Here is a 21448-nt window from a genome sequence, read left to right on the forward strand (position 1 = left end):
TTGTCATAGGATACCTTCAAAAAAATACCCAAAAAAAACAGTTGTTTAGAGAAACCCTCCAGTTAGCCAAACTTTAATTTTTAAAAATAACATTAAATCTAGAAAAATACCTTTCATGCCCATATGGGCTGGCATATTTAGTCCATTCTTCTGAGTTACAGATTTCCTAAATTTTCCATTTATTTTTGATAATTCAAAAACTGGAACAAAACACATCCATCCACATTTATCTTGCTTATCCAGTTTAGGGTTACTGGGAGTCAATGTCGACCAAATGAGAACTGGATGCAAAATAGAAACCACACCTTCACAAATCAACAGTGAACGACTGTCTGTCATTCATTTAGAGGGCCTCTCTCAAGAGTGGTTTATAAACAAAGCCCTGTAGATAAAGGTTAATTCAATGGCTCCTCATGTCTGATCATCTAATCATCTGCATAATTCACATACAAATCTCACACTCAGATGGGCAACTGGGCAAAAAACAAATTCAGAATGACGAAGAGATGAGAAACCTGTAACATATCATGGCATTCTTATTGCTCCTTAACGTAATTAACGGTTGTAAGAGGCAAAATCCTATCAGTATTAGGCATAAGCAGGTACTAACCCTGGACAGGGCACCAGCCTGCTGCAAAGCCCACTCATGTATACACCTACACTTTCTCATTCACGCAGAACCAATATGGAATGAATGTAACTTGTACATCTTTAGAATGTGAAACGAAAACCAAAGTACTCCTAAACCAAAACACATGGAGGGAAAACATAGAAACTGCATACAGTCACTGGGACCAAAAAACTGAAATTCAATGCCAGGATGCTGGATCATGTCGTACCATCATTAACCACTGCACTTCTGTGCCATCCTGAACCAGGAGGTGGTTGATACATTTATTTATTATTTGTCAATGCAAAAGAATGATCAAAAAGCAGGAACCTAAGTAAAACACAGGCATAATCTCCAAAAGACTTGTACTGCCGTCAGCAAAAAAAGAAACTCAAGCCTTGGGTCAATGATTCTTCTGAGTCAACATTTGCCATTAGCCTTATTGGAAGGTGAATTGATGGTCCTTAAATTCCTTACTGGTCATGTGTAGATGGCAAAAGTTAATCAGTAATGGTTAACTTATCTTGGATTACTGCGGTATGCCTTAGGGTAACACAAATGGGCTCTTTAAAACATAAAACCAGCAAGAAACATTTAGTAATAACAAGAAAGTAAAGGTAATAAAAGTCAATGCACAATAAAACATGAACTGATTTAAGACTGGTGAATTTTAGCCATGTTATGCTGCATTGGTTTAAGGAAGAAAAGGCCAAGGTAGGAGTGTGATGAGACCCCTATAACTGGAGAGTATTACAATTAAACAATTGCATCATTAAGGAAACCTTCCAAGAGGTCTGCACATGTCAGGATGTCATTAACCTAGGTTAAATTCCTGATCATGGCTGACAGCTCAGATATAATCCACATGAAGATAATTAAAAAAATGTAAAAGTCTGAGTCACTCCATTTCACATTTCATTAAAGCCAATTGTGCCACAATTAACAATGAAAATGAAGTCAAACGCGGAATAAATTTGGAGGGGTCTAATTTAAATTATACATATATTTAAACTATTTTATTAAACATACTATTATTAGATAAATGGCACCTAGAATGCTATCTTCTGCCTTCTTTATTCTGTTTTAATTTAATACTCTAGGTGTCTCATGCTTCTAGGTAGAACAGGAATGTATTTATTTAGAGTATTTTTTAATATTTTAAATAGTTAAGTTTGAGATGCTACAGCTTGATTATTCTTCTTATTATTATTTAACACTGAGGAACACAATGACATTTTTATTCTGTAAAAGGATAAACACTGAGGAACACAATGGAAATTGTAACTATTTTAATTTAAGCATTGCCAGATTGAGATACAGAGCTTTTATAAATTATCTTCAATATTTTAAGGCTTTAATAATGAGGAACACAATGGAAATTGTAACTATTTTAATTTAAGCATTGCCAGATTGAGATACAGAGCTTTTATAAATTATCTTCAATATTTTAAGGCTTTAATATGCTTTTTAATGCTTATTAAGAATATACATATATTCTATTCAATATACAAATACATAACAACACATGAGATCCATCATTCATCAGTTTCATTGGTCATTTTGTATATTCAGAATATTTTTTAATATATACTGCTTTTACAAGTAATACGTAGATTCAATATACTAATACATTACAACTCCAGTGATGCACAATCGACCCATGTACACACTAGAAGCATTTAGCGTATTTAATTGTATCTGGTTCTTCAGTAATTATTGTTTATATATGACACCCTCATCAAAATGGTGATAACTCTTATTTGATGATGTGCAAAAATGAGCAAGCTGTTCATTCTCTAAAGCAAAGTGACACTTTGAATAATAAAGTCAACACATCTTTTTAACCTATATTATGGAATTCTTCTTAAGGTAACATCTGAATGACAGAATAACTAATAGTTAAAAGCTAAGTTGAAGACATATCTGTTCACACAGTGGGGTAGCAAAAATTTGCTGTTCCTTACGTTTCATACTTTCCTAAAGATACATACACAGTAGAACCCAGATTATCCAAGGTAATGTAGACTGATGCTGCCTTGGATAACTTTTAACTTGGATAAAATGGGTCACCACTTCAGATTAAAAATTACAAATAGTAAAGATTTGAGTTTACATGGTTCAGTATCACTCTTAAGCCTATTTTCACACCTTCACTGTACTGGATCAGTAATAAAATTTTGACATTGGTATCGATACTAGCTGTAGTGTGTAGTGAAACCCACCCTGTTTAACTTCTGCCTAACTAGATACCAAAGGGGACTGATTATTAAGCAATGACAATTCAGTAAAAAAAAAAAAACTTATTCCTCCCTCATCCTGTCTAAACATTACATCCTCTTCTTTATACAGGTGTCTGGCCCATTTTCCAAATCTAATTGTTGTCACTCGGGCATTTTCTAACCTGCTTAGTCCTGAACAGAGTCATGGGGGCCACTGGAGCCTATCCCAGCTAGCATAGGGTGCAAAGGACCAACAAACCTTGGACAGGGTGCCAGCCCATCACAACCTACCGTGTATACTCGCGGGTAAGTTATCCCACAGATAAGTCAGGACTGGATTTTATTTACCGTGGAATTTGTGGTATTTTATTATGTTGGTCGTGTAAGTCGAATGCGGAAAACTCGTGCTATTGGTCCTAGAGATTATGATATGCTAACACCCACCTGAGAGAGTAACCATGGAGCACACTGTAATACCGAACCACACGGTAATACCGAACTATTCCGAAGCGATGTTTGCACTGTTTTGTGTTTTTTGCATCTCACACCCTTTTATACACCTTTATCGTAACATCATCCCTTATCTACAATGGAGTGTTCGATCAGAAGAAAATATGAAGCTGGTTTTAAATTAAACGTTGTTGAAGTAGCGAAAGAAATTGGTAAACTGCACTGCTGCAACAAAATCGATGCGTCTGAGAAACTGATATGAGATTGGATGAGGCAAGAAGGTGTAAAAAAAAAAATGCAAGTGTCGCATTTTTGAACAGGTGTATAAGTCGGGGTCTAATTTTATGATCGTTTTTTCGGATTTCAAGACCCGACTTATATGTGAGTATATATGGTAACTTGATTGTTCTCCTGTTTACTCTTTCTGTCATCTTTCTCCTTGTTTTTCTCTTTTTGTGGCCTCTCTTCTTGTCTCCAATGATTTTTCCAACTCCAAGCTTCTTTGATGGGGTCAAGATGGGCTTTTAAACGACTAGGTGGAAGGCCACTGGGGAAGCCTCCTTAACTATTGTGGCACGCGGCTGGGGGTGGCCCCCAGCCGGGACGCCCAGGAAGACAGGAGGAGGGCTCAGGCCTCCTCCAGACCACAAGGGGGCGACCGCCCTGTTTCCTTTGGGAGCCATGGGTACAGAGCTGGGAAGCTCAACCCTGTATGGGCCCGTGGTCACCGCAAGGGGGCGCCCCCATGCCTGGAAAACCCTGGACCCCAGCACTTCCGCCACACCAGGAAGTGCTGGGGGAAGACGAGTGGGGACACCCGGAGTGCTTCCAGGTACGCAACCGGCACTTCCGCCACACTGGGGTGTGTTCGTGGGAGATTGCTGGAACACACCTGGAACACATCCGAGTACAGATAAAAGGGGCCGCCTCCCTTCATTCGGGGCTGGAGTCGGGTGGAAGATGGACGAGGTCGGTGAAGAGAGAGAAGGAGGCAGTCCGAAGAAGAGGCAGTGTGGTTTGGCCTGGACTTTGGGGAAGACTGGGGTTTGTGGTACACTGAAATTATAAATATTAGTGTTAATAAACGTGTGGTGGTGACTTTTAACATGTCTGCCTGTCTGTGTCCGGGGTTCGTTCCACACTATGGATATTATAATTAAAGAAATTTGGTAAACGTTTTTTATATAGAATAAGAAATCTGTAGACACTTACTGTATACAGAATTTTGAGCTTAATGTCAAATTATGATGGCTCAAAATTGGCTTATTTAATTTTCATTCTATTTTTGCAGTACTCTACTGGGTACTGTAAGGACAAATAGACTGCACTGTGCCTCCAGAATGCCTGCTAGGACAGAAAAGCTCCACTAGTTCCATGTTTTATGCTTATATAGTTGGTTGATGTCTAAACGTTGGAAAGTAGAGTTTTAGAAGAAAAGCATGCATTCTCTTGTTTGCTACTGGGATGTCTTTCTCTTGTTCTTGCCCTCTCTCTGTGCACCGTCTCACTTATTTGCTCTGTGTTGAAAAAAGTTGAACAGCAGATGCAAAGTAGATCATAAAGCAGCCTGTCACCCACAGCTGACTCTGCCTGTTGCCGTTTGTGTTTTGGCCCTATGGCCACATTTGAACACGTGAAAAGAGGAAAAACTAAAAAGGCATTTAAACAGTGGATAGTGTGACATTTATACACTAGACAACAGCTATTTTCTGCCATGTTAACCTCTTTTTATTTTAGATTGGCTAAACTTTTTAATGGTTTTTATACAATTCCATATCCTGGACAACATTTGGGATCAGGACAACCCCAATGAACCATCTGGCTAGAGCCCTGCTCAGTAGACACAGTCAGTCAAGCAGACTCCCACTCCCCATTTAAAAATCCAGATCAAACCAAGTCTTTTTGACCATTATGCAGTTGAAGGTGGAAGGAAGCTGCTGATAAACTAACCATCTCTGTCGCCATTCATTTAGACGTTCCTAGCAGTACAGTTTTATGTCCTGGCAGTGACTATGCCCTGGACATTAATAAGCTGGAGCCTCATTTTTTCTGAGCTCTAAACCCATTACAGCATCTTACCGTCTAACTCCTGTCTCCTGAACAAGGTTAAATCAATAGTATCTACTTTCCAGAAGCAGAATGAACATATCAAACATTAGGATCTTCTAAAAGCTACTATTTTTTCTTTTTTATAAAAATCCAGATCAAACCAAGTCTTTCTGACCATTGTGCAGCTGAAGGTGGAAGGAAGCTGCTGATAAACTAACCATCTCTGTCGCCATTCATTTAGACGTTTCTAGCAGTACAGTTTTATGTCCTGGCAGTGACTATGCCCTGGATATTAATAAGCTGGAGCCTCCTTTTTTCTGAGCTATAAACCCATTACAGCATCTTACCGTCTAACTCCTGTCTCCTGAACAAGGTTAAATCAATGGTATCTACTTTCCAGAAGCAGAAAGAACATATCAAACATTAGGATCGTCTAAAAGCTACTATTTTTTCTTTTTTAATCTGATAATGAGTGGTAAATAGTAACACCCCATCCCACCAAATTACCTGGTTAATCTTGAGTTGAATGTAATTAAGGACACTACATTAAATACAGTAATACCAACCAACATAGAGGCAAAAAGTTTCATGTTTCTTTAATAATGCAATATTATTGTCAGCAAAGGATTGCCTGGATATACAAGTGTTTTTGCCTCACTGTCACAGTGGACTGGGTTTGAATCCCAGCTTGTTCATTGTATGAAATATTCTTTTCTTTGAGTTATGAGATGGTTTTCTGGTTTCTTACCACATCACAATATGTGTATCTGGCACAATTTGCTGAGAGCTGTTAAGGAGTGACACAATGAGTCCTGGAATGTCAAAGCACAATTCTTTGTTGTGCTGAAATTCTTGTTTACATTTCTTTTTACCTCACCCTACAAGTTGAAGCACTAATATCAGTCATCAAAGCACAGTGAAGGTGAATGCAAAATAATTATGATTTTGGTTGTTTGGAAATATATATATTAATTTATATATATTGTGATGGACGATGCATGTGGGTAGGCGTCCCGGCTGGGATGGGGCTAGGTTGCTTACATAAACAAGAGACCAGCTCTTCAGAATAAAAAAAAAATGCAAAAGTCGTCCTGTCTCAGCCAGAAGACAAGCAAAAGATGCCAAAATTGGGTATGTGGTCATCCCTGCCAGGACAGGTTTGGGGAACTTACCTGGTTAGGAAGCCAATATAATGTTAGAATCGGGACATTTAGCCATTTGTTCCCCCCAATATAACAGATAGCAGTATCCCTGGCCTAGGATTCCCACATGGACACCTGCAGGGCATGCTGGGACCTGTAGTCCCATGGGGCAGCCCTGTTGGGTTCCATGTGCGCTGCCGGGATTAGTAATCCCTACATTTCCTTCGTTTGATCTGGAAGTTCTTCCCATGGCCTATGCTCTAGAACTGGGAGTGCTCCCAGATCCAGGATAAAAGAAGCCGCTTGATCTCATTCAGGCCATTTGGAGTCGGGTTTGTAGGACAGACTAAACTTACCTGAGAGGTGGGGAGGAGAAGAAAGAGAAGAGAGAAACAATTGTATTATTTCTGATTTAAAAGCTTTCTTTATAAGGTATTTATGCAAATAAACCTATCTATTATAACAAGACTTGGGCTGGAAACAGTAGCCCTGTAGGGTTCCGTTGGTGCCGCCAGGGGGTACTGTAGGGATTAGCAATGCCTACTTTGCAGGACTTCCACATGACCACTCTGCCTCACCCAGTAGAGTTGGGAATCATGTAGATGAGGAGAAAGCTCTTGATGGGTGGAAGGGAGAGTTAAGATATTTGGTTCTAAGAAACCATTTATCTGTACCCAGAACTTGTGTCTGTAAAGTTGGGTTTGGTATTTGAGACTCAGTGGTGCACCGTTGTGGTCACAATATATAGTAATAGAAGACACAGACAGTTCTCCCTTACCCAGTCAGGAGGCCAATGTAATGGATGAACAGCAAGAAACTAACATGTGTTCCCTCAGTATGCCAGGTATCAACATCCTTTTGGTGGAGTTCAGATCTGGACACCTGCAGGGCTGCAAACTGTAGTTTTTACAGGAAGCCCAGCTGGGGTCTTTGGGTGCCACTGAAACGAGCTACCAGGATGACACTCCCTTGTCACATAGAAGTTCCACCTGACCAGTAAGTGCTTCTTGAATGCAACACAGCTGTATCAGAAATATTGTTGGGTCAGCCAGTCGAGTCAGAGTTGAGAATATAGGAAGACAGCAACAGTCTTCCGGACAGGAAGTGAAGCAGAAAGGATGGAAAAAGTAGTTGTCAATTGTCTGAAAGTTAACTGTATACATCGTAAAAAAGGATGTGGGTTGGTTGGTGATAACTTTCCAGCCAGGAAGTCATAATAATGGAAGGGATACCTCCTCCAGAGGCCATGTGTTCCCTCAATATGTTGAGTGGCTGCATACCTCTGGTACAGCACCCATTTGGAAACCCACATGGTTGCCCTATTGTGGTCTTTGGGTATCAGTAAAGGGAGCTTCTGGTGTGCAATCTCCACTCTTCTTAAGAGATTTTGCCTGACCCGGAAGTACTTCATGGATTCAATATCACTGGAAGAACTACCAAGTTCAGCTTAAAAGAAGCTCCTCAGCCTTAGCATGGCAAGTTAGAGTTGGTGGTGAAATAGGACAAAAGATCACCTGGATTGGAGAAAGAGAAGAAGTAGGAACCAAAATATTTGAATTGTTCTTGTTGGAAGATAAAGACTGGTCTCTTCAAGTAAAAGGCTTGTTTTGAACCCAGGACTGTTTTGTGAGTAGTTGTATCTAAGGTTTAGCATTCTGAATATATGTAAGATAAAAATTTTAATGCACAGATTATTTTTACATTTTAAATTGACTAGGAGATACAATCTATAATATTACTGCATCCGAACCACAAGATGTCTCCCACTATCAGCCAATTTACATACCTGTGTTTGAAACTGACAAGATTCCTGCTACCTCATTCATGCTCAAAGGCTCTTCCACAGTTTTAAATTCCACTAGTTTATACATTCCAGAAGATGGGGTGAAAATTAGGAGGAATTATGAATACACAGCAGGTAAAAAAGCAGCATTGCTACTATTCTAATATATATATATATTTTTGGATTGTAACTTCAGTTTCTCTCCTTGAGTCATCTACATTGACTCAGCAGAAGTGATCACTAATACTTAAAGCTATATGACATTATTTCATTATTCATGATGAATATAAAGTCGATCTTTTAGTGTAACCAGCTACTGTCAGACCAAATGCAGACAGGGTGACTACTTGTGCAACATCAGCAAGCAAAGCACATAGACAGCAATAAATCCCATGCCAAATTTCATACAAATACAGTATATTATACACACAGAAATATGAAGACTAAAACACATTTTCATCATAAATTTGTCTTAATGTCAACTCTAATGTGTGTAACTAATTCAATGTAATCTTAAATCATTTTAAGTAAAAGGATTTAAAGGACAGTAATATATTTGGAGTGACAGTGTTGTATACCATTGTTTCAAAAGCTCCAGGATTTCACATCCCACCACAGAATAAATCCTGTATGGATTTTGCATGTTCTCCTTCAGTTTGTTTGTGCTGTATCCATGTAGTTTAGTATTCATCTACACCACTATGACACATAAAGGTTAAATTAATTAAATTGGTCTAGTGTGAGTGTACACTTAAAAATGGACATTTCATAGTTCAAAACAGCATTCAACATTAAAAAATAGTGTGCCTTTCCTCTATGTATAATGAAGTATATACTGCTAAAATGGGTATTCAGTGTCTTTGTACTGTTTGTACTCTTCCATCCTTAAAGTTGTGTTTATATAATTCACGTATCTCATTTGGTTTCTTTTTATTTTTTTTTGTTTTCTAGTTTTTGTATAAAAATCATTTTCACAATGTGGGACCTTATAGAAGAACAGGAAATAATGCCTTTTATAAAATCTCACAAATGCTGACTCAATGAAAAAATTGTGTGACTTGATAAGGCAGTATATTGTATATATAATTTCAAAAGATGACTCTTTTTAATTTAGGGTAAAATGCTGAAAATTAGGGTGGCATGGTGGTGCAGCGATAGTGCTGCTGCCTCACAGTAAGGAGACCTGAGTTTGCTTCCCGGGTCCTCCCTGCGTGGAGTTTATATTGATGTGTGTCTGGGTGGGTTTCCTCCGGGTGTTCCAGTTTCCTCCCACAGTCTAAAAACATGCAGGTTAGGTTCATTGGCGATTCCAAAATTTTCTTATGTGTGTGTGCGTATGCCCTGCGGTGGGCAGGCGCCCTTCCCGGGATTTGTTCCTGCCTTGTGCCCTGTGCTGGCTGGGATTGGCTCTGGCGGACCCCCGTGACTCTGTGTTAGGATATAGTGGGTTGGAAAATAACTGACTGACTGACATACTGAAAATTAAGCTGGCTGACTTCTCACACCTTGCTAGATTTATTAAATTTGAAAATGTATGCAAAATATCAATGTCTGAATTATTTTTCAAGGCACTTTGCTGTTGTTGGTCCACCATAGGTGCTCAGGAAGATTACAGGTGTGACCATTTGGGGGCATTACTGACAACCAAACCTCAGACACAATTATACTGACTACAGTCCTGGATTCAAATGACTTTTTTCATTAGACAAAATATTTTCACAGGTCTCTCAATAAGCAACACTTACTTCTTCTTTTCTTTTCCATTCCTTTTCTTTCCTTCCAGACAAACCTTTTCTGACTCCTCTCCAGACTCTGATCCCTGAGTTGACAGAGGTGGACCCTTTATGCAGGATCCGGGAATACTTCTACTGACAAGGAGGAAGTATTCCCAAGCCCCTGAAAGTAGGCCCTCCCCAGCAACTCCCTCTGTTGGCACCCAAGGAACCCTGTAGGGCTGCCCAACACGATTGCAACTCCCAGTATGCCCTGAAGGCCCATGAATGGGCATACTGCACAGGAATGCTGCCACCTGGCATGTCAGGGGAGAGTGTACTCTTGGGAACCCCCCCTCCATCTACTACACTGGCCTCTCGGCCAGGTAAGGGTACTATTTCTATCCTGCCATCTGTCACACAAGCTTTAGGCATACAACATGGTGTAGCAGTAAAGGCACTGGAGTTTAAACTTCAAAGCTGCATTGTGTAAACCTGAGAAAATCCCAAACCAGCATGGACTTCAACTCTAACAACAGATGAGTAAGTTGTCATAAATAAAAGGTGTTAACAAAATATACAGTAGTAAGAGTTTGACAAATAAACTCCAGTAATTACAAATGTGTTCTTCACATGGTCATTTTAAATGTCATACTGTGCATATGCCATGCATAACTATTCTTTTGAAACACATGCTGACCTGCTGCCAAAATGTTTTTTTGCACTAAATGTTTCATTCTGTTCAACAAAGAGGAAAAAGCAGCTTTTGAGTTTCAGGGTTTCTGACACAATTCATGTACATATTGCATAACAGTAAATCCTCTTTTTTGTGCTCAATAAAAGGATGTCCTAACTGGTAAATTGAATTGTGAAATCTGTACATGGCAAACTGCTGTGTTCAGTACTGGTTCACTTCTTGTTAAGGGTTTGACTCAACAAAGCAAGAAAAAAGAATCTTATGATTGTTTATTCACCCCAAAAGTGAGAACTGGAAACTGCTTTATTCATCAACAACAATTTAAAAGTAAGCTGACTTCTAATTAATTTTTGCAATGCAAGGTTCCTGGAGAAGTCTGCATATTTACTGAAATATCTATTATTTGCCATTGTGTTTATTGTCAAAACTGGTTTACATCTACTGAAATCAATTTTTCTAGACTGTTTCAATATTTTGCTTTAGGATTATCACAGCTACTCTGAGGACTGTAATTATATAAAAGTTTTAATTTTAACATTTAACAGCAAAGAACATAAGTTGCTAAACTAACGGATTACTGCTGCCTCTTTTGAGCCTACTCTCATAGATCCCATACCCTGGCTAACCCTGTTATCCACTCTTATTATACTTTTTTTTTATTATTATTAGTGGGAGAACACCAGCAAAGTAAAACTCAAGTTAGTCAACCACACAGTCAATACTAAAAAAAATCAATCAAACTGAAAACTCAACATCCTTCTACTTAATTCCAAGAGCTATATGACAAGACAGTTCAGTCTTCTTACCTGTTTAAGGCCACAGCACACCAGATAACTTTTCAAGTGATTTATAGTCGTAGCCTTCATTTACATAATCAAGGTGAGTCAACGGAAGCCTAGCATGACATGCCTAGTGACTCACTGCAAATAGTCTGTGACTCGCTCTGATAGAATCAAACAGGAGTGGGCTCTGTGTGCAGAAGAGTTGAAAAACAATGAATGCTCATTTGGAAATGCATAGAATGCAGCAATGTGTGTGTTTTGTAGCTTACAAGAAGAAGAGAGTCTCATCTCTGATGTCTTGTGTTTTACGTACCGTAAAAGAATGGAAAAAAGGAAAAGAAGAACTGAGAATGCAGCTGAACTCGCCGCAGCTGTTCAAACCTTCATAGAGTGCTGAAGAGCCAAGCAATTTTCAGTCACTTAAATTGGCATGGTCCAGCAAAATGACCAGAATCTGTTGCCAGCATGCGTGACATAACCCACAACTAAAACTTGCACAATGTGGCATTGGCTTTTAAGAAGCAGAAAAGGTATGAGGGACCTGGCCTTCTTATTATAAAACAGTATTAATGAACGCTTGAGAGAAACATTCTTGAACCAATCCTCACAGGAAAAAACTTACATTTTTTCCAGTTTTTTCCTAGTCTAATATTATATAGAATGCTTTCCCACTTGAGTTATGGTTGGATGAGGTAGTTTTCTTCCAATTCTTCATGCAACCAAAGTAGTGTAGATTATATTCAAGACTTTTGAAAATGTACAAGTGATTTTAGATCGACAGCTAAAAGATATTAAAAATGTTAATCCAAAATTGTCTGAAGGTAGAATATTCTGAATACATACAACCAAGTGAGTTAGGCACTTAATGACATTGTTTAAAATTTGCATTGTGTCCTTTCAGAGTTTAAAGAGAGCAATGCATAATTTTAACTATAAGCCTGATCGAAAAAGATTGTATTTTATGCTTGGCTTTATCTACCCATTTAAGTACCACCTTCTTACTACTATCCTTGTCTCTTTCTCCTACCAAATAGCCAAATTTGGCTGCAAGAACACCAGACTATAACTTCTAAGAGCAGGACCTTGTCTCTTCAGACCCCTACGTTCCTTTTAAATGGACCATCTCTCTGTCCTCTCTTTTTCAATAGATTAAAGGTTATAAAATACTAGCAGCCACAGTGACCTTTTCCCTTTATCATCCCAAATTAATCTCTCCAGTTTCTGTAAAGCCTGTCAAAACTTTCTCCCTCTTGCTCTGATATTCCCAGGTAAATTACTATAATGTTATTCAGTATCATTTTATGGTTTGCGGTTCACTGAAGATGCCCTCTTTCCACACTAGCATGCTGACTGAAATTCCCATTACCAGAGTAGGTCTTCCTCTCCCTCTCTTTTAAGGCCACACTGGAGCCTGCGCCTTTCCCTGCCCCCACCTGTCACAGGAGCACAGGATCACGCACACTCATTCATACCTGGCTAATTTAGCATTACCAGATCGACTAACATACAGAGATATGGAGATAAAAAATAAAAAAGGCAGAGAAAAAAATATGTGCCGATCAATTGGCTAAGTAAGCTGCACAATAATACATCAGGCTTGAACTCAATCATATGTCCCTGGAGCTGTGAGGTACCTGCTGACAAAATTATTAGCATTTTGCAAAAGAAAAGCTTCTTACAGTAAATGTTCATAAAACCACACATTGTACAGGCGCCAACTCTGCTTTCCCTGTTTTCTGAAAAGCCATCTGATTTTATGAAATGGATTTTTTTCTGACAGTTCTTACATCAGAGTGTTTTTAGTAAGGTTACATTAATATGAGAAGAACACTCTATAAATCTTCATTCCTATTATAATTTTTGTGATATCATGACCCTTTCAGATCTTTAGAAGTGTCAGATAGGGTTGTCCACTCTAGGGCTGTATCAGATTGAATGCTACTAGTCAAATATAATATCTAGACTATTTTCAAAAAGTCTTAAACAGAGGCAAAAACGAATATTTAAAAATAAAACTATTCATTTTTTTGTTTATCACAAATGCTATACAATATTGCTGTATTTTAACAAATCTGCTTTTGCACATTATTTTCAGGATCATGCTTTTTGTAATTTGTAATGAAAAGCATGTATCATCATGAATAAAATCGATATTCATCTGATTCTTAAACACTTCCTTTTACAATAAACTTTACTGCTGCCTTGTGCTGTAACTGTTAAGCAACAATCACACCAAGCAAAAACTAGTTTATTCTATTACTAGTCTCAGTGGAATATAACTCATATTTCCTTTTATCATAGTAGCGGCTTTCAAAATTTGAACCATTTTAAAGATCCTTTCCAGTATCAGCAACACTTGTTTAGCTACCTCAGGCAATAAGCATTTTCACATGCTTGTGGTTCTCTACTGAATTGAAACATACTGCCTAAAACAATTTGTAATAAAAATATTTTGTTCACCTCTATTACATTTTAGCTGCAGTTGTAAACAGGAAAAAGAGAAGCTATGATTAATTAAGTCCTGTTTGTTATTCCTCAATCATCTCCTCTTGCCTGTACAGGTCAACTGGCATTCCCAGGCTGCGAAGTGTCAAGTCACATCTAGCACACCATTTTTCCTGTCTAAACTTCTTGTGCTTTGCTTTAAATTGTTGATCTGTACTGTCTGTTAACAAAGTAGTCTCCCAATAAAGTCCTTCTTACAGAATTTCTCTTAGTTGCTACATTATGTATAAAAACTTGTACTGAATAAATTATTTATAGGAAATGCTTAAAAATCACTATAATATATTGTGGATAGCATGATGGTGAAATGCTAGCACTGTTGCCAGGCAATAAAAAGACCAGGTTGTACATCCTGGTCTCACCCTGTGTGGAACTTGCAAGTTCTCCACATACTCCCCGTGTCTATTTGGGTTTACTCCGGATGTCCTGGTTCCTTCTACAATCCAAAGACTTGCTGGTTAGGTGGATTGGTGCTGTCAAAGTTTCCTGTGTGTGTGTGTGTGTTCACCCTGTAATGAACTGGTGCCCTGTCTAGGTATTGTTCCTGCCTTGTGACTGATGATTGCTAGGATAGGCACTAGCTGCTCTGTGCCCCTACTCTGGATATGTACGTTATGAAAATGGATAGATGGATGGATAATGTAACATTTAGTACAATATATATTCAGGCATTTGTGGAACACATAGTATTAACAATGCCTCAATTTATAAAAGAGAGAGATGGGCATTCACACTATGTCTTCTGACTTTTAGAAGCAAAAAAAGCATAGTTGGAAGAAAAAAAATATAATGACAGCTTTTCACAAGCAATTTCTTCTGAGGTTTCTTACATACATTACATGCAGTATGAAGGGTTCCCAGCTCCTCTTTTTTTATGATCATGTCACTTTGGGCACACAGAGCATCATGTTTTTGTAAAGGGCTTTGTTTTAAAGTGTCACATTTGTCTGAGCATTCATGTGACTATTAAGCAACACTGCATGAGTCATAAGCATATACTAGATTTCTTGCTGTTTTCTTACTCTACAAGAAAAAAGTATAAATATTAATCTATGGAAAAATAATACAAAGTTGACTGACTGACTGACTCACTTACTCACTCATAAACAAAAACATTATTTCTCACTTAGCAAAAAAGCTGACATTTGGCAGGTTACTCATAGGTATCTGCTAAGAAAGGCCATTTCACTATATTAATATTTAGGGGTAAACTCCCCCCCACAACAGAAAACTAAAAACTCCAAAATCTCAAATGGTTAACATACTTGATTGAAATTTAGTGATGTTATAGAAAAATAATTATTAGCTGATATGTGTTTTTTTATTTTTTAATACATTTTTAATTTGTCAATATTTATTAATATTACGCTTACTTTCACACTCTTCACTGCATTGAGAGCATACTTTATGCATATGAAGGATGCAGCAGAAGTGACTGACAGGCCACACAAATAGCACCAATAATCATTTAGGTGGAGGGATGACTGAAGAAGGGGAAGTGTCCTAGCCTGGATAAATGAGAAATGTTATAAAATGGAAAGAGAAAGTTTGGTGAACCTCAATGAAGGACTGGAAGGTGGAAATGTCTGTCTTAGAAAAGTTGTGCTTGAATTTCTAACAGGGAAATGCTCCACAGTCCTTGCTCTTCATGTCAATACATGAATACAGCACACAGAGTACTGGCACTTACGTATATTTGCTTCAAGCACTTCTTTGCATTCATTTTCTTGGGCTGTTTCAGCTACAGAGAAACTATAATTTCAAACAGCAGGGCAATACAAAAGATACAGAATTTCAAACAACTTGTAAGTTTTCCCCTTCAGGATCAACTGCACACAGTACCATATGACTTATATCACACATGTTACTGTACAAGACTTTAAAGCCAGCTCATTTACACAGTATTTTGTTCTCTGTCCTGTGTAGGACTTGTGCAGTTCCGCTCCTGCCTCATTTTAATGAGACACTTCTAAAGGGGAGTTTTTTAAACATAAAGGAACCATTGCTGCAGCAAAACAACTAAGACGTTGTCAGGTTTGCTGTGTGTTTGAATAAAGCTCCAAAAGTATACCTTCAAGTTTGAGTATAAAAATCCCTCTGCCCAATTTTCTTCTGATTTGACTTTAAAGGGGGACTACATATACATGATGAAAAACATGAAAAATTCTGTACTTGAGTGAATGGTGTAAACAAAATAAAATCAGAAACATCTAATAATGTTAATATATACTAAAATTTAGCATTATTCCTACTGATTACCCGTTTCAAATCAAAAGAGTAAACTGAACTGTAAAAATTGCATTTTGCAATGACCATCAACAAATGCCAAGTCACTAGGAAAAGCAGGAACTGGTCTAATGCAGGAATGTTTTCCTCTTGGACAATTGAGTATAGCATGTTTGAGTGTAAGCAGCTCCAGTGACTTTTTAATATTATTATTATACATTATGTAACAGATGCCTATATTATTATTATACATTATGTAACGGATGCCTATATCCAAGGTGACTTATAATATTTGCTATACAAATAGTTGGGAGAGTGGAAGAGGACGAAAGTGACATGATTTGTAACTGATTGGGAGACCAGCCTTTAATAAGGTAATTTATTCAATAAAAACACTATCTTTGAACCCAGGCCTATTGCCTATGTGGTTGTATCTTAGGTTCGGGCGACTGAGAAAGCCCGTACTGGTCACAATCTCTATTCTAATTGAGGTAATCCTATAGTGTCTCCTGGGTTTAGGATAGCACTGCATTACTACTCTTGGTGATATTTTGATGTCTCTGGGTTTAGAATTTTTGAATTGCTCAAGTCCAAGTTTTCAATTCCATCATCTTTTTTCTTCCGTTTCTAATTCCAGTCATTTGTCAGGTTTTGTGATATCCTTATTTCTTTTCCATTTTCTTCTCGCCCTATTTTAATCTTCTTCAACTGTTTGTCCTCTAGGTTGAAACCTGTTTCTGCATCATGTACCATTTTAAACAAAGCCTTCTCTATGTCTTTGCCTATTTAGTCGTCTGGGAATGTGATCATCCATTGTTTACTCCTCTTGACTGGAGCATCAATTTCAATAACATTATTTCTGCATTTAAAAATCCCAGTCATCAATGTACACAATTTGATCTTGGACAAGTTTACACCCCTGGTAAACATTTCAATAAGGGCCATTCTGATGATCTGTCCTGCTTCGTTTGCAGATCTGTCCTGCTTCGTTTGCACTTCCAAATCACCAGGGGCCTCATGTATAAACAGTGCGTACGCACAGAAATGTTGCGTAAGAACTTTTCCACGTTCAAATCGCGATGTATAAAACCTACACTTGGCGTAAAGCCACGCACTTTTCCACGGTACCTCATGCCTTGTCGTACGCAAGTTCTCCGCTCGGTTTTGCAAACTGGCAGCACCCAGCATCAAAGCAATGGTACTGTTCTTGTGTGATTACTCATTATTTTCATGACGCGGCTTTATAAATACACAGAAACTAACCGCATATTGTTTATTAGTGTAATGCATCTGATTGTAATTAACTTGTAACAATATAATGGTTCAGAGAACAGCCATAGTATTCCAAATACCATAACTGCTTTAGCGTTGTTACTCTCACTTCTCCTTCTTCTTCTTCTTCTTCTTCTTTCAGCTCCTCCCATTAGGAGTTGCCACAGCGGATCATCTTTTTCCATATTACTCTCACTGCACGACTCGGAGTATTTATATCACTGTATCTGAGTGTGAATCACAGCAGCAGCTGATCGGAAAGAGAATTATCGGTATACAGCTTTAAGGACACGCTGTCTCAGCCACTGCAAAACGTTTTAAAGCCTTTCCTGTACAGACCTCGCGGTTCAGAAACAGTTTCATCCCAAGAACTTTAAATGCACTCAATCAATTGCTCCTTGTAGAACGGTTTGTACTTATAAGTACAATCACCCCACTGTAAACTTGCACTACAGTTATAATATCTCACAACCTGAGCCACTTTATAAAGCGCGTATTTACATATGATGACGATATCATTTTTAAGGTGAAATGCAGCAAAATATGTTTGTTAAATTATACACATAAAACTTTAACTTCATTTAAATAATCTATATTCTTCACTGGGAGTGTCGTGAAGGATAGAATAATTAAACATGTACTATGAAGATATTTCAATGTTCTTTAAACGTTTTGAAGAATCGGCGCTAAGCTTACAGATGGCTTAACGTCTATTACAGAGCTGATTGTGTGGCGATCGGTTACTTGGGGAAAGAAAAGCACTGACTGCAGTGACGGCTACGCGAATATATATTGAATAAAAAAGAAAGAGAAAATAACAACACAGCTAAAAGCAGCGACAAATTTCGACAATAAATTATTTCATCAAGTGAAACACATGTTTAATAACGTGCTTTAACTCCTATCATCATGAAAATGACATCACGTATACATCTCAGTATTTTAGTTATTCAGAGAGCTGTAATATCACGAATGTAATGGATTCTGTGTCCAGTTGGAGGAAGAGAGCCAGTTTAAGAAGCAAGTAGTGATTCACACACATAGAGCACATACGAGTAGAAGATCAAATACAAAACAAAGCATTTAACGTGCTACTTTAATTACGTGTATGTGATTTGAGAAACTGGTTAATTAAACGATTTTAAGATGAAGTTTATAATGTTCTACTAAATGACAAAATAAACTACGTGATTAAAGTGGAAATGTCGAGATTGAAGTTGACATTTCGTGCTTTTTCCCCACCGTGTGCCTTTTTTCTCTGTACCCTAATAAACTTTCATATGACACTCAGACAGTGGGCTTACAACTCTTCTTTTCACGGCAACTTTGATATGTGACTTCTTTTTTATTTCCGGCACTGTGCGATTTTGTGGATGTGAGCTTTCAAGTTCCTCCAACACGCTATGTCACTCGATCAACTTCATTTTGTTGATTATACCACGGTTTATTTGAACAAATGGTATGTTTTTCCTTTGCCTCCACTTGGTATTCGCTGAAATTCTTATATTTTCCCCGTGCTTTTCCCATTGTCTTTTCACAGAAGGCTGCGCCTTAAGGGCGATTTATATTGATTTGCATATTCAAATAGGCGTTACATAATGCGCGTGCACGAGCGTTAGTTTTCACGCTGATCGGGATCTATGTAACGAAAGAACGTGGAAGTTGGAGTATGCACAGATTCCTGCATCTGGATTTTTCTGTGCGTAAGCACATTTCGGCTTTTGTGCTTACGCCATGTTATAGTGCAAGTTCTACGCACAGCGTTATACATGAGGCCCCAGGTTCCTAAGCACATGTTTTCATAATGTCCCACAGTCACAAACTTTTAAAGAGGTGTGTTGCAATTTCTTTCATCTGTATTCTCCTGTAACATTAATTTTCCCCTCCAGGCTTTATTCTTCTTGACTTTTCTTCTCAAGATTCTTTCCAGCAGACATTGTTTCTCATCTGACACAACTAATGTAAGGTTAGCCTCTGGCTACTGCTTGAAACTGTCTGATTTTGTATCCCTAAACTTTTCGAAATCCTTTAAATTTGCATTACTTGAATAATCTCTCATAAGAATTACGAATGCAGTTGGCTACAGCTGGCAACTTGTATGAAGTCACATGAATGGGAGTCAAGACCTGTTGTCTATGTATATTTTGTATTTGAGGTTGTGTCTTCTGTTGTGTTTCATTTGAACTGGGAAGTTGGAAATTCCAAGTTTCCAGTAGGGAGTTTTAACTGTAACGCCCCCACAAGTTGGATTTACTACTCAGAAAGTCGTGACAACCTCCCCAACCCTAACCTCAAAATCCAAGATGGCTGTATTAATTCTCTTTTAATAGGCTGAGACCAACTAAAGTGGGACATGTTTGTTCAGTAGTTGTCTGTATTCCAAAAGGGCAAGAACAACATTTTTTTTCCTAGAGGTATCCATATTGGTTTTCCAAATATTTTACTTGGACACGGTCAATTCAGGTGTGACACCATTCCATGCTAAATGAAATGCAGCATTCCTCCTCTTGGTTATTTGGATTTCATTGCTCTTATCACTTTTCTGGCAACATTGGGCTGGGTGGATGCTCATACTTTCTGATATTTTTAATGGTTAAATGTGAATTTGCACAACTCTGTATTTATTTAATAAAATTTGACCACATAAAGCCACACAGATATTGTCAAAAGTATGTTTTTAAGAGCACTAAGTTAACTGGGAAAGACACAAACTTAAATTTCTCAATACAATTATGTTTACTTCAAAAGGCAAAGCTCTTCTTTACTAAATTTAACTCCTGCTTAGAGATGCATCAGAAATGCTAAAATTCTTGATCTAAATTTTTAATTAAAGTAAAACAAACCAGTCTAATCCACCAGTGCCAGCCAAAGCTGGCATGTGTACAGCTAGTCTGACATGTGTCCCTGTGAAACCAATATGCAATATGACAAAAGCAAAAAAAGGTTTAGAAATCACATCACAGAGACACTTTAACATAATCTTTAAATTATTTAAAAACAAACCAAAACCACAGAGACACTTTAACATAATCTTTAAATCATTTAAAAACGAAACAAAACCAATTTGATAAATCAATTTTGTATAATCATATCAAAACACTAATTTGTATTTTCTTTAATTTGGCTATTACATGTTCTGTTGTGTTACATTATTAAAATTTCTTCCTGAAAAGAAAACTGCATCATGACAGCCCTTGTGCTTTCCGATAAATGCTGTCATGAGACAACTGCTGGAGCCATGATAGCTTTGTGAGAAAAAGGATGACAGTTAACAAATTTGAATCAGATTGATATCTCCAACCTCAATCGATCTATTGTGCCCAAAACAATATGCTCAGTGGAGGAATCGCCCTACACAAAGATGAACACGTGTTCGCCTACGCAGATACAGTAAGCACAAGGACCCCAGCTGGTGACCTGTCCAGTGCGTGGGCTCATAGAAGCGATCAGCTTGCTGGTTACCTTGGTAACTCCCATTCATGAGAGGGTGCAATAAAAATCCCTTGGGCAATGCAGTATCTCATTTACAGAGGCATACAAAATAAGACAGTCGATGGGCTTTTAAATGACTATGCATAGTTTACCAGATCAAAACAAAATCATTCAGCATTACTGGCTCAATTGCTGCAACTATAAATAAATAGCGTCTTCTATAGGAACCTGATAGGGATGAAAGGTGAGCAAACAACCACTGTGGCATTAGTGACATACTGGTGACAATGGTTTAGAGGTTCCTTAAATGCATCATTTTCTTTAAGGATTCCAGGACATTTACCCATGAATTTATATATTTAGATAAATGTTTTATCCAAAATGACTTAAAATGTCAAATTCATTTCAAATTAATATTTCTGTACATTTTGAAAAGAGTATAGTGCCCTGTGTTTAAATCCCACATCCTGCTTTTATCTTTGTGGAGTGTCTAAGTTTTCCTTGTGGGTTTTCCTCTGGGTACTCCACATTCCCAAAGACATGCAGGCTACTAGGTTAACCGTTGATTA

At 37.9% G+C, this 21448-nt stretch overlaps 1 protein-coding gene across 25 annotated transcripts in view; it reads right to left on the minus strand.

The window, feature by feature from the left end:
- The window catches only part of nfasca (neurofascin homolog (chicken) a), a 275383-nt gene that overhangs the window by 168219 nt on the left and 85716 nt on the right, over positions 1-21448 (minus strand). The window lies entirely within an intron of this gene.

Source organism: Polypterus senegalus, chromosome 3, assembly GCF_016835505.1.
Source record: "Polypterus senegalus isolate Bchr_013 chromosome 3, ASM1683550v1, whole genome shotgun sequence".
In the NCBI taxonomy this organism is placed as follows: domain Eukaryota; kingdom Metazoa; phylum Chordata; class Cladistia; order Polypteriformes; family Polypteridae; genus Polypterus; species Polypterus senegalus.